The sequence below is a fragment of the Ambystoma mexicanum genome, chromosome 11 (assembly GCF_040938575.1).
Source record: "Ambystoma mexicanum isolate Mex_15411 chromosome 11, UKY_AmexF1_1, whole genome shotgun sequence".
NCBI classification, from domain to species: domain Eukaryota; kingdom Metazoa; phylum Chordata; class Amphibia; order Caudata; family Ambystomatidae; genus Ambystoma; species Ambystoma mexicanum.
Window position 1 is genome coordinate 1,462,222,920 of NC_090934.1, and position 13,604 is coordinate 1,462,236,523.

Here is a 13,604-nt window from a genome sequence, read left to right on the forward strand (position 1 = left end):
TATTACAAAGTATATGTTAATTTGAATTTTAAATAAATAATATTACCTTTACCGACCAGCCTGATTCCTGGTCCACTGTGACCTGGGGGTATTTTGAGAAGGGGTGTTATATGAGTGGTATGTCACTCAGAATATTGAACATATAGACATAATAAAATAAGTATTTCATTTGTGGATTGCATGCTAGGCTGAGACCCTGCTATATTGCCTGGTTGAAATCCTTAACATCACTCCGTAGGGGTCGCACATGACATTCCTATGTCTTTCCCCATTCACAGTTCTGACTGTGTTTAAATACCTCATCACAGTTGGAAAAGGTGTGTCCTTCTTCCTTGGTGGCGACATTCAGATGTAATCCAGCATTACCTGAAGCCAACAGTGTGGAGGGAGGATCACTGGTACTTGTAGTCAAAATCTGAGAACCAATATGGTTTTTCAACACCAATGCAGCCAGATACTTTAGTCTTTTCAGGGAGGTCCTCATAAGATCGAGAGTGCTTTTCCCAAGAGGAGAGTCACTCCCAGTATCTTATTACATTAAAGTAACGCCCTGATCCATGGGGATTTATTTGGAGAATGCTACCCATGAGAGAAAGGGAAGCAGATGTTTTAGGATCTGCTGACTGGTATTATTCCTAAGAGGAAACGCTTTGAGATAACTCGTAGCGCAGTCAATGATCACTAGGATGTAGCTGTTCCCCAACTTGGATCTTTCTAGCGGGTCCACTGTGTTTATCGTTTTGGGGGAAAGGGTATCTCAATAATGGGAAATGGTTGTAATGGGGGCTAGGGGACAGGAGTGGCTGTGGTTTTCTGGCAGATTCCGCAGGTGGAGACATAGTTGTTCAAATCTGCAACCTTCCAGACCAGTAACACCAAGGCATTAAATGGCTTTTCGTCTTCCCTGTCCCCTTGTGGGTGGCCGTGAGATCTAAGTGGGCCAGCTCCAGCACTACCCTCCAGTGACTACGAGGGACTAGCAGTTGTGTCCAGTGAAGACCATCCTTTTCCACGTCTCCGTTTTAAAGTAAGCCCCGTTTTAGAAAAAAGGGACCAGCTTGATTATGCCCTTGTTCCTCCATGGTTACCCTCCCAAAAGTGACCATTAAGTGAGGATCTTTCCTTTGTGTGAAAGCAAGATCGGGTAATGGGACAACATCGTCAGCCTCTCACCTCGGATGTCTCTCTAATGAGGTTGCCCTCCCCAAACCCATCAACCCTCTCTTGGTCTCTAATAAGGTCTCCACTTCCTGCGGCACCGGGTGTTAGGCGGAAACCTGTGCAGTTCCCTCTGGGACCACTGCAAAAGGTTTAGGACTACAGGTGTTTGGCAGTAAACCCACTTGGTAGCAGTCTGTACCACACAGATTCACTTGGTAGCTGTGTCTGAGCAGTCAGACTTCTCTCAAGAAGAGTTAAGCAGTATGTGGAGTATACAATATAGGGCAATTCTTCACAGTAAGACAAGCAAACACGCAACAAGACTTAGTGTAAAGATATTAAGGTATTTATTTATAACGGAACATCTATGGAAAACACTATGGCACTATCACGGCAAAAAATTCAATTACAATTACTCTACGAAGAAGAAACGATCAATCCCCCTAACAATATTTCGACAAGTCTAGGTTCCACCGGTATCACTTATTTTCAGACAGAGGTATATACCTCGACCTAGATGGCACTCTAATATCAGTTAGGATGGGAGAGAAAAATAGGCAGGTTATGAAGTCAACACAGTTCAATACTTTCCGGAAAAAAATGCAAGGCAAGAAGACAAGAACCATAATAGATCATAAAGTTCAGAGGCCAGGCCCACTCGGAGAGAGGCAAGGCGATTTGTCCCAAAAAGTCTCTTTGTGGAAATGGTTCGAGCCTGTGTAGCAAATTGTTATTGGAAGATTGAACCAGTTCAGAACAATGCGTGAGACAAAGCTTGTAGGCGACCCAACGGAAAGGCGAGGATTAAGACACCTCACTTGAACCGGCAGCTCCGGCGGGGGCAGTTGTTCCTAGTGGTGGATGCACGTCGGGTCTTTGCCAAGAGTAGAGGTGATCTCGTTGTCGAAGAAAAGTGAAGTCCGGAGCACCACCAGGGAAGAGACCAGCCGCTGAGTGCTCCGTCACAAGGCACCACCTTTTGGTCGCGGTACAGGGGTAGTGGCTATCCGGTTGCCGAGGTGCTCTGCACGGGCAATTCGACCACTGCGTCCTGAGGCGAAGAAAAAGCAAAGGGGACTGGTTGTTCCCACCAGTCAGGGGAAGAGACTCTCCGGCAGGGAGATCTCCTCTGTCGTCGGGAAGTGGTGAGTCGGTTAAGCAGGGCTCCACCGGAGGTGTCGTCGTGCAGGTCGGCTCAGCGCTACCCTCGTCGGATTCTTAGGTCCTGTGGCGACTTCTGAAGATCCAGTCCCAAAAGCCCTGCTTTTAAGCAGAAAACCCCCATGCATTCAGCCTAGCTGTCAATCAACACACGCTAAGTGGTGAGCGGGGAGGCTCACCACTTGGGCCAATCACTCCAGAGTGCGACCGGAGTTGGCAAGGCAACTCGGTCCAGGGTGCCTAAACCCCCTCCCACACCCCTGTGGTAACCCAGACAGAATGGCACCACTTTGGAGGGTCTCTGTCCAGAGGCCCGGCAAAAGTGGAACAAAGGGCTCAACCTTTGGTTTAGGAGTCACAGAGACGAACACGGACGCCATTTTAAAAACCGAGTTCTGGCAGAAAATACCATCCGATGAACTTATTTAAGATAAGTAGACCGGTGGTATGTTAGAGATTAACGAGGAAAAGTATCAATCTCCAACAATGGACGAATCCCTTAGGGGTCGAATATAACAAGTAGTTTCCACTGCCACCAGCCAAAACTCGACGAGGGGGGACGGGGCAGTGCCCCCTCGAATAACAGATCCAGGAGTAATCAAATTAACCCTACTAGTACGTCCACAATAAGATGGTTTGTACTAGTTCTGTTAGTAAATTTAGGTCTAGTAAAGCCAATGGTGACTTTACATGCCCGGGGAGACAGTAGTCAGTCCCCGGGTATGGAGTCTATGGTGGAGGTCCGCTAGGACGCCCCAGTGTTACGGCACGTAGGGTGCGGTGTAACACACATAGAAAAACATATGAGACCCTATGGAGTAAAAGACCCCATAGCCCATAGAACACATTGACATTCAAAGGAATTACACACATTCATGTCCAAGAGTGGGAGGAAAAGAGTCTCACTCTTGGCAGGATGGAAAAAACGAACTCCAGAAATCCAGCAAAGCTGCTGGGGGACTCACTAGGTTAGGAAATTCAGCCTAAACAGAGAATTCTCCCTAACACTGGGGTGAGGGCCTTCAAGGATTACCTGGGCTATAGCTTCCCCTTCTTTAGCTAGGTCGGTGGTGGTTTCATTGTTTTGGATGTTCACCTTCACCTCCCCCCTATAATCTCGATCTATTACCCCAGTGACAACCTCTACGGCATATCGCCATGCTAATCTGGACTTTGGGGCAAGTCTAATGGTATCTATGTGATCACTGCGTGCATGAATATATCGCAAACGGAAATTCCGAATGCAAAAATGCAGGCACGCTGTGATCACATAGATATCCCACCCATTGTGCAATGGCACAATCCCGGCCTTGCGACTGCCGGGGGCACCGCTACAACCCTCAAAGCCCTTATAACGCACAAGATTCGCCATTTGCGTTTACTGCGAAGCGCAGTAAACATACATTTTTCTTCTTCTGTATTTTGGTGCCGATACCGTAGAAGTGACCGAATCCAATGTTTGAGGAAGAAGTGACCAAATTGTTTTTTTTATTTTTTTTAGTGAAAAAAACCTTTTAAGATCAAATATATGTGGGGGTGGTGTGAGGGATATTACTAAAAGTAGGGTGAAGGAGGGGGGCTACCCCCCACCCCGGCAGTAAAAAAAGAAAACAATTTGGTCACTTAACTCTTCCGAAAACATGGATTCGGCCAAATCACCTATATCCTTTTGGTGCAATACTGCTAACGCAGGTCCCACGTTAATCAACACATCATCACTGACTTGAACATAGCCTAACATTTTTTATTCAGTTTGTGTATTAACCAAACTTATACAAAGGGCTAAATAGTTAAAATGATCTATATCTTAATATGTTGCAAATCAGTGAGGTATGTTAGTGCCTCATTATCCTCAATTTACCATTAGTGCTCTCTGATTAATAACAAACATACCAAAGCATGATGTTTCTTATCGCGTCTAACTCAGGATCACAATGGTAGAGGTGCCTTAACGTTTCCAGATCTCCCACGCCGCAATATCTACAGTGTTTCTTTGACTGTGAAAAATATGCTCTTGCTCAGATAATTTTTAGTGTGGCACATTTATTCCATCTAAACATCATAAATTGATGCATTTATCTATAGGAAAGATTTTAATATATTCAACTAGAGTTTTTAGCAAAGGGATTCCATAATGTTACTCCAATCCTTTTCTTTGAGCATGACGAATATCTCCCTTTCGCTTAAAGACGGACATTTATTTTAAAATCCAATCCCATCCAATCAATAACTATTTCCTCTATATCTTACCTTTTTGGAATCCTTTAATTGCCTGTCCTTGTGTAAATTGCTAGCTAGAGTCCCTACACTGTCCATAACAAAACGCTTATGCTATAATTGAATTGCCCTAAATATGCCCATTAATTTAAACTTAGTTCTACATTACGAGCAACCAGAAAGTAGACTGGGACAATCCAAGAAGCCTTCTTTATAGCTTTGCTTCTAATTTGGCCAGCTAATTTAAATTCCTGTGGGCCCACAGCTCTATTCCACGTAATATTGTTGGGACCGATTTCCCTGCCACACACTTACATAAAGGTAGTACCAAAGACACACCCTGCTCTTTGTCAAAAATATTTTTTTTTTAAAAAAACTTGTATTTATTTAGCTTGACAATACAAGAGAAGCGAGCAGCACACAAGGCTATTCAAGGTAATACACATTGCATACAGTACAGGTACAGTTTATCAGCATACGTCATGACAGTAAACCTGAAGATTATACACAACATTGGGAAGAGGACAGGGAGCCGGTACTTCAGGAGATGGTCAGTGGGGGAAGGGGGAGGAGATTCCACATCCGAATCAGTGCATGAGGGGGCCATGTAGGACCGAAATTCCGACAGAAGTCTCTGGGCTTCGAATGAGATGGCTGCTGATTAGCCTAGGACTCATCGGTATCTGAGGCCCATGTGACCGCCTCGAGCCAGTGCGCGTGAGTGGGTGGTGCAGGCCGAAGCCAGCACAATAGGATACAGCGTACTGCAAGTAGCATGCCGAGGCCAGCCAATTTTTTGGAGTCACGGCGCAACTCGGGGAAGTAAGGGAAGAGACACCGTGTCGGAGACGGAGTGATGTTCTGGTCAAGAATAGTTGGCATGGTGGAGCATATTTCCTTCCAATACTGTGTGAGGCGAGGACAGGACCAAATCATGTGGATGTAACAGCACCATCGCAGCCACACCTGGGGCATCTAGGGGAGTGGTTGTTTGACATATGGTGCAGTCTGTGCGGGGTATAATGATATCTATGCAATACTTTAAACTGAATCAACTTGAAACGGGAATTGAGCAATACATTGTGAGTGCATGCACACATATGGGCCCAGCGCTCATCGGTCATTTCCACCCCCAGGTCCTCCTCCCATGCACGTTTCAGTTTAGTGAATGCAGGGGTAGATCTGGTCTGTACCAGGAAATATAGTCTAGACACCTTACCCCTCGAGAGATTCGAGGCGGATAGCTCCGCGACCAGAGTCATCAGGTGGTATCGATGGAATACTGGGGTATTTGAATTTAAGAGCTTTCCGCAGAGATGAATATTGGAGCCATACGGATGGCTTCCGTCCGAGGGATAGTGGGAGATCCAGCCATTCAATAAAGTTTCCCTGCTCAAAGACGTCCCAGATCCGTTCGTAACCCGCTTCCGCCCACCGCTGTACGGTAATTGGCGTTACATGCGGGACCTCCGGGAGGAAGTTCCATAGTGGTAGGTCACCATGGAAAGGGTGGGTCAGGGTTAGTAGTTTCCAGGTTTTAGGTAGGGCGAGGGATGTGCACACTACTCCATCAAGTGAGTCTGGGGCTACTGGAATGGGAGTGAGAACCAAAAGATCGGATCTCTCTATCGCTAACCGCTAATCTCTCGAGTCTGACATGTGAGGGGGGGATCCAATGTGTTGAACCAATGCGAGGCAAATTGGGCCTGCGCCACCAGCCAGTATCTAAAGAGATCAGGGGCACCGAAGCCACCACACTCCATAGGGGTGGTCAGCGTCCCAAGCTTAAGCCGAACCGCGCCTGAATGCCACAAGAAGGTGTTGATGGTGCGAGTTAACGACTGGAAAAATCCCTCACCTGGCCACTGGGGGACGTTAGTAAGCCTGTATAGGAGTTGGGGTAGCAGCACCATCTTTAGCACCCCTATCCTACCCGCAAGGGAAATGGGGAGTCTCGCACAGCCAGATGCCTTTATCGCAAGGTTCGTAAGATATTTCTGATAATTCTCTTCGAACACAACCTCAGTCTGGCGAGCCACCTCTATACCCAGATAAGTGAATTTCGATTGGGCCCATGTGAACCCCATGGTTTCGGGAGGGGGACGTGTACAGTCAGTAAGCGGGAAGAGGGTGGATTTGGAGCAGTTTACTTTGAGTCCAGAGATGCGTCCGAAGTGGACTACATCTTCCAGTATCAGAGCCATATTGGTGGAAGGGGAACGGATGAATAGCAGGGCATCATCAGCCTATAGAGAAATGATGTCCGACTGGCCGGCAGTTCGCAGGCCTCTGTGTGCATGGGATTGACGCATCATGTCCGCAAACGGTTCCATCGCTATGGCGAAGATTAAAGGAGAGAAGGGGCAACCTTGCCTTGTTCCTCTAGCGATGCGAAAAAGGGAAGAACATCTGTCTTCAGTGCGGACCCTAGCTACTGGATCGGAGTATAACAGCCTAACAAAGGATAGGAAGGTGGGACCAAATTTGCACTTTTTCGAGGACCCGCCATAGGTACATCCATGACACGGAGTCAAATGCTTTTTTGCATATCAAGCTTGGCGGCTACTGCTTGCACATTTGGGTTGATTCTACTTATTATGTTGAAGAGCTGTCTCAAGTTGAGGGAGGTGGGGCGTCCAGGGATAAAACCTGCTTGGTCCAGGTGGATAATGTGCGGCATGTAGGGGGCTAGGCGCAGGGCTAACAGTTGGGCGTATATTTTGACGTCACAGTTAATGAGTGAGAGGAATCGGTATGAGCCGCATTGGGTAGGGGGTTTGCTGGGTTTAAGTAAGACCATTATTATGGCCTCACAGAGAGAGGGGGGGGGCTTGCCCACTTCCACTGATTCCTCTCATAGGGCCATCAGATGAGGGAGTAGGAGAGATTGAAAGTGTTTGTAAAATTCGATTGAATAGCAGGGCATCATCAGCATATAGAGAAATGATCTCACCCACATCCCTCCCCCCCTCACACCCTCACCCACATCCCTCCCCCAAACAGAGAAACGATAACCCCATACCCTTTAAACTAAATCCAAACCAATGGCATCAACGCCGGGGGGCCTGTGAACTGGCCTGGCGGTGATGCTCCGAGCTGGGGGCAATTGAGGATAAAACATGGTGCGTGGAAAATAGGACGTGCATGACTTAGGCAGGATCTACACAGGAGGGAACAGCACAGTCCCGCATTAGCTAAACAAATTGTTCATGACCGTGGGAGAACCACCCACACTTCCGGGACAATGAGGTGTCCCGACCTTTGAACCTTTAACAAATAAACATAATACTAGCAAATAGGCGTTTCCGTCGAGGGTCAGCCGGGGAAGTGTTCATCAATGAACTTAGACGCCTCCTCCGGGATTGTGAAAAAGAACACCAGGTTGGTATGTTCAATCCTTAACTTGGCAGGGTATCGCATGGAGTATTTGATTCCCAGGTCTCGCAAAGTCTTCTTAACTGCCAGGAAAGTTTTGCGCTCCCGCTGGACGGCCACCGAAAAGTCTGGATACAGATGGATCCTGGCAGCCCCCAGAAGGAGTTAACCTTTGGCTCTTGCTGCCCTGAGGAGGGCGTCCCGATCGCGGAAATTGAGGACCCTGGCAATGATGGGGCGTGGAGGTGCGCTGTTAAGAGAGTGCGCTCGACATGGTCCTCCATGGGTTCCTTGATGCCATCTTCGGGCACTCCGATAATGCGGAAATTGTTGCGTCTCGAACGCGATTCGAGGTCCTCATTCTTTTTCTCCACCTCAAGAACCCGGCTGGAGAGTGAGGAGACTTCCGCCCTGAGGGAGCCCAGGTCATCTTCGGTGGCACTCATCCTCGTCTCGATCTCAGCCACCCGGCCGTCGGTCCTCTCAATATGAGCTTTAATGGAGGATATGGTGCCATTCATGTCATCCAGCTTGCTATGGAGCGTGGCGAAGCCCTCGCAGATGTATTCCATCATTTTCTGAGAGTCCATGGGATCCAAGGGTGTTGAGTTGGTCGGCTCCTGCTCTGGTGCACCCTCAGCGGCGTTATTGCTAACATGTTGATGGAGCACTGCTTCTTCCCTGCTCCTTTAGTCATGGTGACAGCCAGGGGTGAACCCGTGGACCCGGGGAGGCAGAGGGAGCGCCGAGGCAAGCTGGGAGAGGGGAAAGGTCACACGAGGTAGGCCGAAGGGCCAGCCGGGGTGTTCGGGGGCGCCCAGTGGTTTTTGCGTGTACAATGAAGTGCAGCTCCGTGGTAGGCTGTGGGGTCACCGGGCCACGGGCGGGCGTCACAACCCAGAGCCGAAGGGACCACCCAGTTAGCAGTTATGTAGACGTGCCGAGTGCTCAGTGAGTAGATCCTCTGATGGGTGCCGTCCTTGACGAACCTGGGTGAAGACCAAGAGCAGGGGGTCTATGATCAGAAGCAGGGTGCAGCAAGTAGTGCTTTTGTGCTCCGGAGCGCTTGAGTGGGTGGGAGGGGTGACTCCTTGCGTCCAAAAAACAGGACGGCTAGGTATCTCAGTGCGGGAAATATGGGCACCTGGGGGTCAGGCAGGCCGTCCCAAGCTTGTCAGCAGAGAGGTAACCACAGCGGATGCCAGTGAGGCGCACCAGTGCCCGCCTCCCAAGTCACAGACTGATCAGATAAATTGGATGATTAGGGTGCCGTGCGCTGCGGTGATGGAACGAAGGTGGAGTGCAAACCCTGTCACTTTAATGGGCTATAGGTCCCAAGCTCCCATCAGGTGTATGCAAGCATGGGGGGGGGGTCAGAAGACGCGGGTCCACAGCAATGCCCTCCACGTGGTCACCACAGTACTGGATAGTGTGTCCAGGTGGAGATCCCAGCAGAAAGCGAGTGCTCAGGCCAGGGGCGATGATAGGATGATGAGGCCCCTAATCTGCGTCGCTGGGCAATGGTGAACTGTCTGTGTTTTAGGGGCATGTGTAAAGTTAGATTCCGCGGTTAGGGATCCCTGAGTCCCCCCAGCAGAACCCGCTGGGTTACATTGGGGGCCAGGGCCCCAGGAAACACAAGCTGCCAAAGAGTGGTGGGAAGCGCGGCTCAACTGCGCCGCGGCCAGAAAGGAAGGCTGTCAGCGTCGGCCGCACTCCCGGGAAGGGAGGCGGCCAAAGCTGATGAAAGCGTTGCCGCGGGCAAGCGTCCAGGAGGCACCGGGAGCCTCAGGAACTCACCGTTCCTGCCGATGGGCGGGTGTGTCCCCCGGATGGGCCACAACCTCAGTCCTCCCCGGGCCTAGTCTCGGAGGGGCTCCGGGTCACAGCACGCCACGCAGGAGGGGCGGCGGAGCAGTCCGCTCGATGTCCGGGTCGGGCTGCCGGGTCCCAACGTGGATGCCGCCGGGGATGCAGGCTTAGCAGTTAGCGTCCCCTCGCAGGTCCCGGCGGTCCCCGGCAGCATGGGGAGGAGGCCACCGCAGTGCGAGCACAGCGCCCCTCCCCCCCAGCAGGCCGCAGATCCCCGGGGTCGGTGGCAATCGTCTCTGGATAGGAGGAGCGGGTCGGGGCAGCGGAGCCTCCCGGTCCGGTTTCACTGGGCTGGATCTCTGCAACTGAGCAAATTAGCAAATTCTCGACCCAAGGCCCGGTCAGATCCACGCCCGGGTCTTCGGAAGCCGGTTCAAGTAATTGATGCAGGATTCGGTAATGCACCGCAGCAGAATTCAAGAAGGAGGGTGCCTCCCAGCATGGAGCTCTCGATTAGGTGGCCATCTTCTACAAGTGCAACAGCGCCCCCGTTCAAAAATGAACCTTGCAATTAACATTTGTGAAGCCTTTAACTTGACCTGCTTTGGATGTACATGCAAATTTTACCGGTCATTCAGATTAACCAGGAGGTATAAACATTCACTGACTTTCTACTTTTTGAGTCTATCAATACCATTAAAAGTTTGATTTGTGGTTTTCTTTGAGAACTTCATTCTCACACTTTGCAATGTTGATTTATATTGCTTTGACACTGCAGAAAGATTGTAACGCATTCAAAAGTTTTTGTAGACCAATAGAGTTCCACTTATTTTGGGTGGAAAACCGTGTTCTTGATTCGAATGGACTGAGAAGTCTTCAATGTAAAGATCGAAGAGGGTTGGGCTAAAACAGACTCCTGCATCAATCTGTGATATGATGGCAGCTCTGCAGTCATCACTATCACATTTCAAAGTCGATTTACACTTCTATGCCATCATGGAGCATTCTGATGTAAGATACCAAAGCCCATTTGACAAGTTTACACCATAATGTATAAACATTGTCAAAAGCAGCAAGAAATCGACTTAAGATGCAAATAACAAGGACAGCGGCCGTTAGAGTTTTTCCTGAAATAGTATAGCAATAAGATATTTATGTTGGCACACATGCATTCCCTACATGCAGTTTGGCCTACTGACAATATGTGAGCTTCTTCTAGCCGCTTATTCACTGCCATTAACAGCATTTTTGCAAACATTTTCGAGGCAGAATTGAATTAAGCTGCAAGGCAGTCATTTTCCAGGATAGCGCACCCTCACTTCTAAAATAACGGAATCAAAACACTGTTTACCTGATGGCAGAATAGCAACCCATGTGTCCATCGCACAAAAGACACAATGTGCTCAAAATACAGAGTCAGATTTAAGTATGAAGGAACAGAACTGATTCGGTCTTCGTGCCCTCGAGGGCTTTGCTTTATAAATGATGTCTATACTGTGCGAATACATTATTTTAAGATCCCAATTAGGGTCATTCGCCCTGGCATCAACAGAACCATCTAAGTTTCCTCTTCCAAATTGTTGACATTGACTGGGGCAAGATTACTTTGACAGTACATTCTTCTCTGAGTTATTTACTGGATACAAGAATGCGCGGCCAGAATTGTGTTCAATACCATTTAACATATTTACCCACTGTAGGATAAAGTGTGATTCTTGTGGCGTTAAGACCAGTTTTGATATGTTTGTTTTAATTTGGTTGCATGCAGGCCTCCAGATAAGGGTCGTACCAGGCCTTTTTTACGCATGACAATTATATATTTTATTTTTTGTGCGCCTATACACAAGTGTTTCAAGGCGTGAAGAGTCAAGGGTGGGGCACAAGGGAGGACAAGACAATGATGTTACTAGGTCAAGTGACGACATTGAGATCACTCAAGTGCAGGTAGATGGAATGGGAAAAGTGCAAGGGGGAGGAGAAGAAGTGTGAGACATAGGATCAACAGAAAAACAAAAGAGGTGGTGGCTGGAAGTTTTAGAATAAATCTTAACCTCTGGCATTGCTCTAGGCAACCCTCCAGACCATTGTTCTTCACCTGCCAAGCCATTACAAAAGGGGAAAGACCATATGCAAATCGGGCTTGGTCCACCGCAAAAGGGGTAGTCCAGAGCAATGCCAGTGGTTAAGATTCATTCTAAACCTTCCAGCCATCACCTCTTTGGTTAGATATAGGATCAAGATATAGGAAAAAAGTGCAACCAAAAGGTGGCAGTGCAGGGGTTAAGTGCAGAAAAGTGTTGGATACATGCAAGGAGGTGGCTGTAGGAATGCAGATACAGCCCCCAAGTGCAGGGTTGCCAGGTGGCAGTGCAATTGTGCAACTGGGGGGGCAGGGACCTGTGTCAGTGATTTAAAGGGTGGCGGGGTAACCAGTGTGTTTTGAGACAAGGGATCAGCAGGGAAGTGGAAGACAGAAGGCAGAAGCAAAGAGCTAATAATGATTATAAAATCATTATAATGAGCAAATAAATAGTGCTGGAAATGAAACCAAAGAACATTTTTAATTGTTCAAAACCTGGGAAAGCCCAAGGTCCTGAACCAAAATAGTAATCCAAACAAAGATGATTGTTCAAGGGTTCAAAAGGCATTTGCAGACAAAATTGTAATTGCCCAAGCTAAAATATGTAAAGAGGTGGACAAATTAAACCTCAAAGGCTAGGGATAGTAGTGGAAGCAGGCAACAAAGAACAGTAGTTGATCCACTCCATTTAGGACTGAAGGAGTTGGAAACTGTTGACTGGTCCTCTCAGTTTCACCTCTCGTTTTTGACGGACCGAGAAGGTAAAGATATTTTGAAGACCATGCATCCCACGAGCTGTCCGGGTGACCTACTACCATCAAAGGTCATTCTTGAACATTGTGGTATGTTTGTTCCATGTTTAGATTTATTAATGCCTCCTTCACCCATTGTTATATAACCCGTAAGTATTAAGGATGTTGTGGTTACTCCCGTCCTATAGAAGCAGGGATTAGATCCTAAGGACACCTCCAATTTGAGGCCTATCCCCCTTAAATTGGTTGATAAGGTGGCCACCACACAAATTCAATCTCATATGCAAGTGGTAGGTGTTCTGTATAACAGACAGTCTGGTTTCCGGCATGCCCATGGTACCGAAAGTGCCCTAGTCGATCTCCAAACTCAGATGTTAACAGTTTTGGAAAAGAGTGGATCGGGGCTACTGGGTTTGCTTGACTTATCAGCAGCCTTCGAGCTACTGGACCAGAAAAAACTGTAGGATAGTTTGGCGTATATTGTTTTTTTTTCTTCTAAGGAAGCTGTGAAATGTCCATTGGGGAGATGTTTCATCTGATGCTGAACCTATCATCTGTGGTGTCCCTCAGGGGGGGTTGCTTGTCCCCCTCTTTCTTTAATATTTATATCCAACCATTGTGTGTGGAATAGAAAAATTGGGGGTGTTTTTCGCAAAATGCTCAGATGATTTTCAGCACACCATAGAACTCAGTAGAAACTATGCTGCCGATCAGGAGAGGCTAAACAAAGTCTACTTGGCCATCAAAAATTGGATGTCCAGTAACTAGTTATGCCTTAATGATAGTTAATCGAAGCTTATGGTATATGGGTCTAAGCATTCCCAAGAGAGTTTAGGACAGGAATTCTCTGGTTTCCATATTGATGGAGGTCTTGTTCTGGTAGCTGGGAAGGTTAAATCTCTTGGCACCTTTATGGAGGCCACGCTCAAGGCGGATGCCCACGCGAACTACATAAGGAACTCAAATTACTATCTTAGAATCCTGAGATAGTTTGGTCCTAGGATCACGAGGGAAAATCGTGCTAAACTGGTAAAAGTCATTATTTT

At 48.0% G+C, this 13,604-nt stretch overlaps 1 protein-coding gene across 2 annotated transcripts in view; it reads right to left on the reverse strand.

The window, feature by feature from the left end:
- The window catches only part of IQCH (IQ motif containing H), a 1,923,049-nt gene that overhangs the window by 1,899,485 nt on the left and 9,960 nt on the right, over positions 1-13,604 (reverse strand). The window lies entirely within an intron of this gene.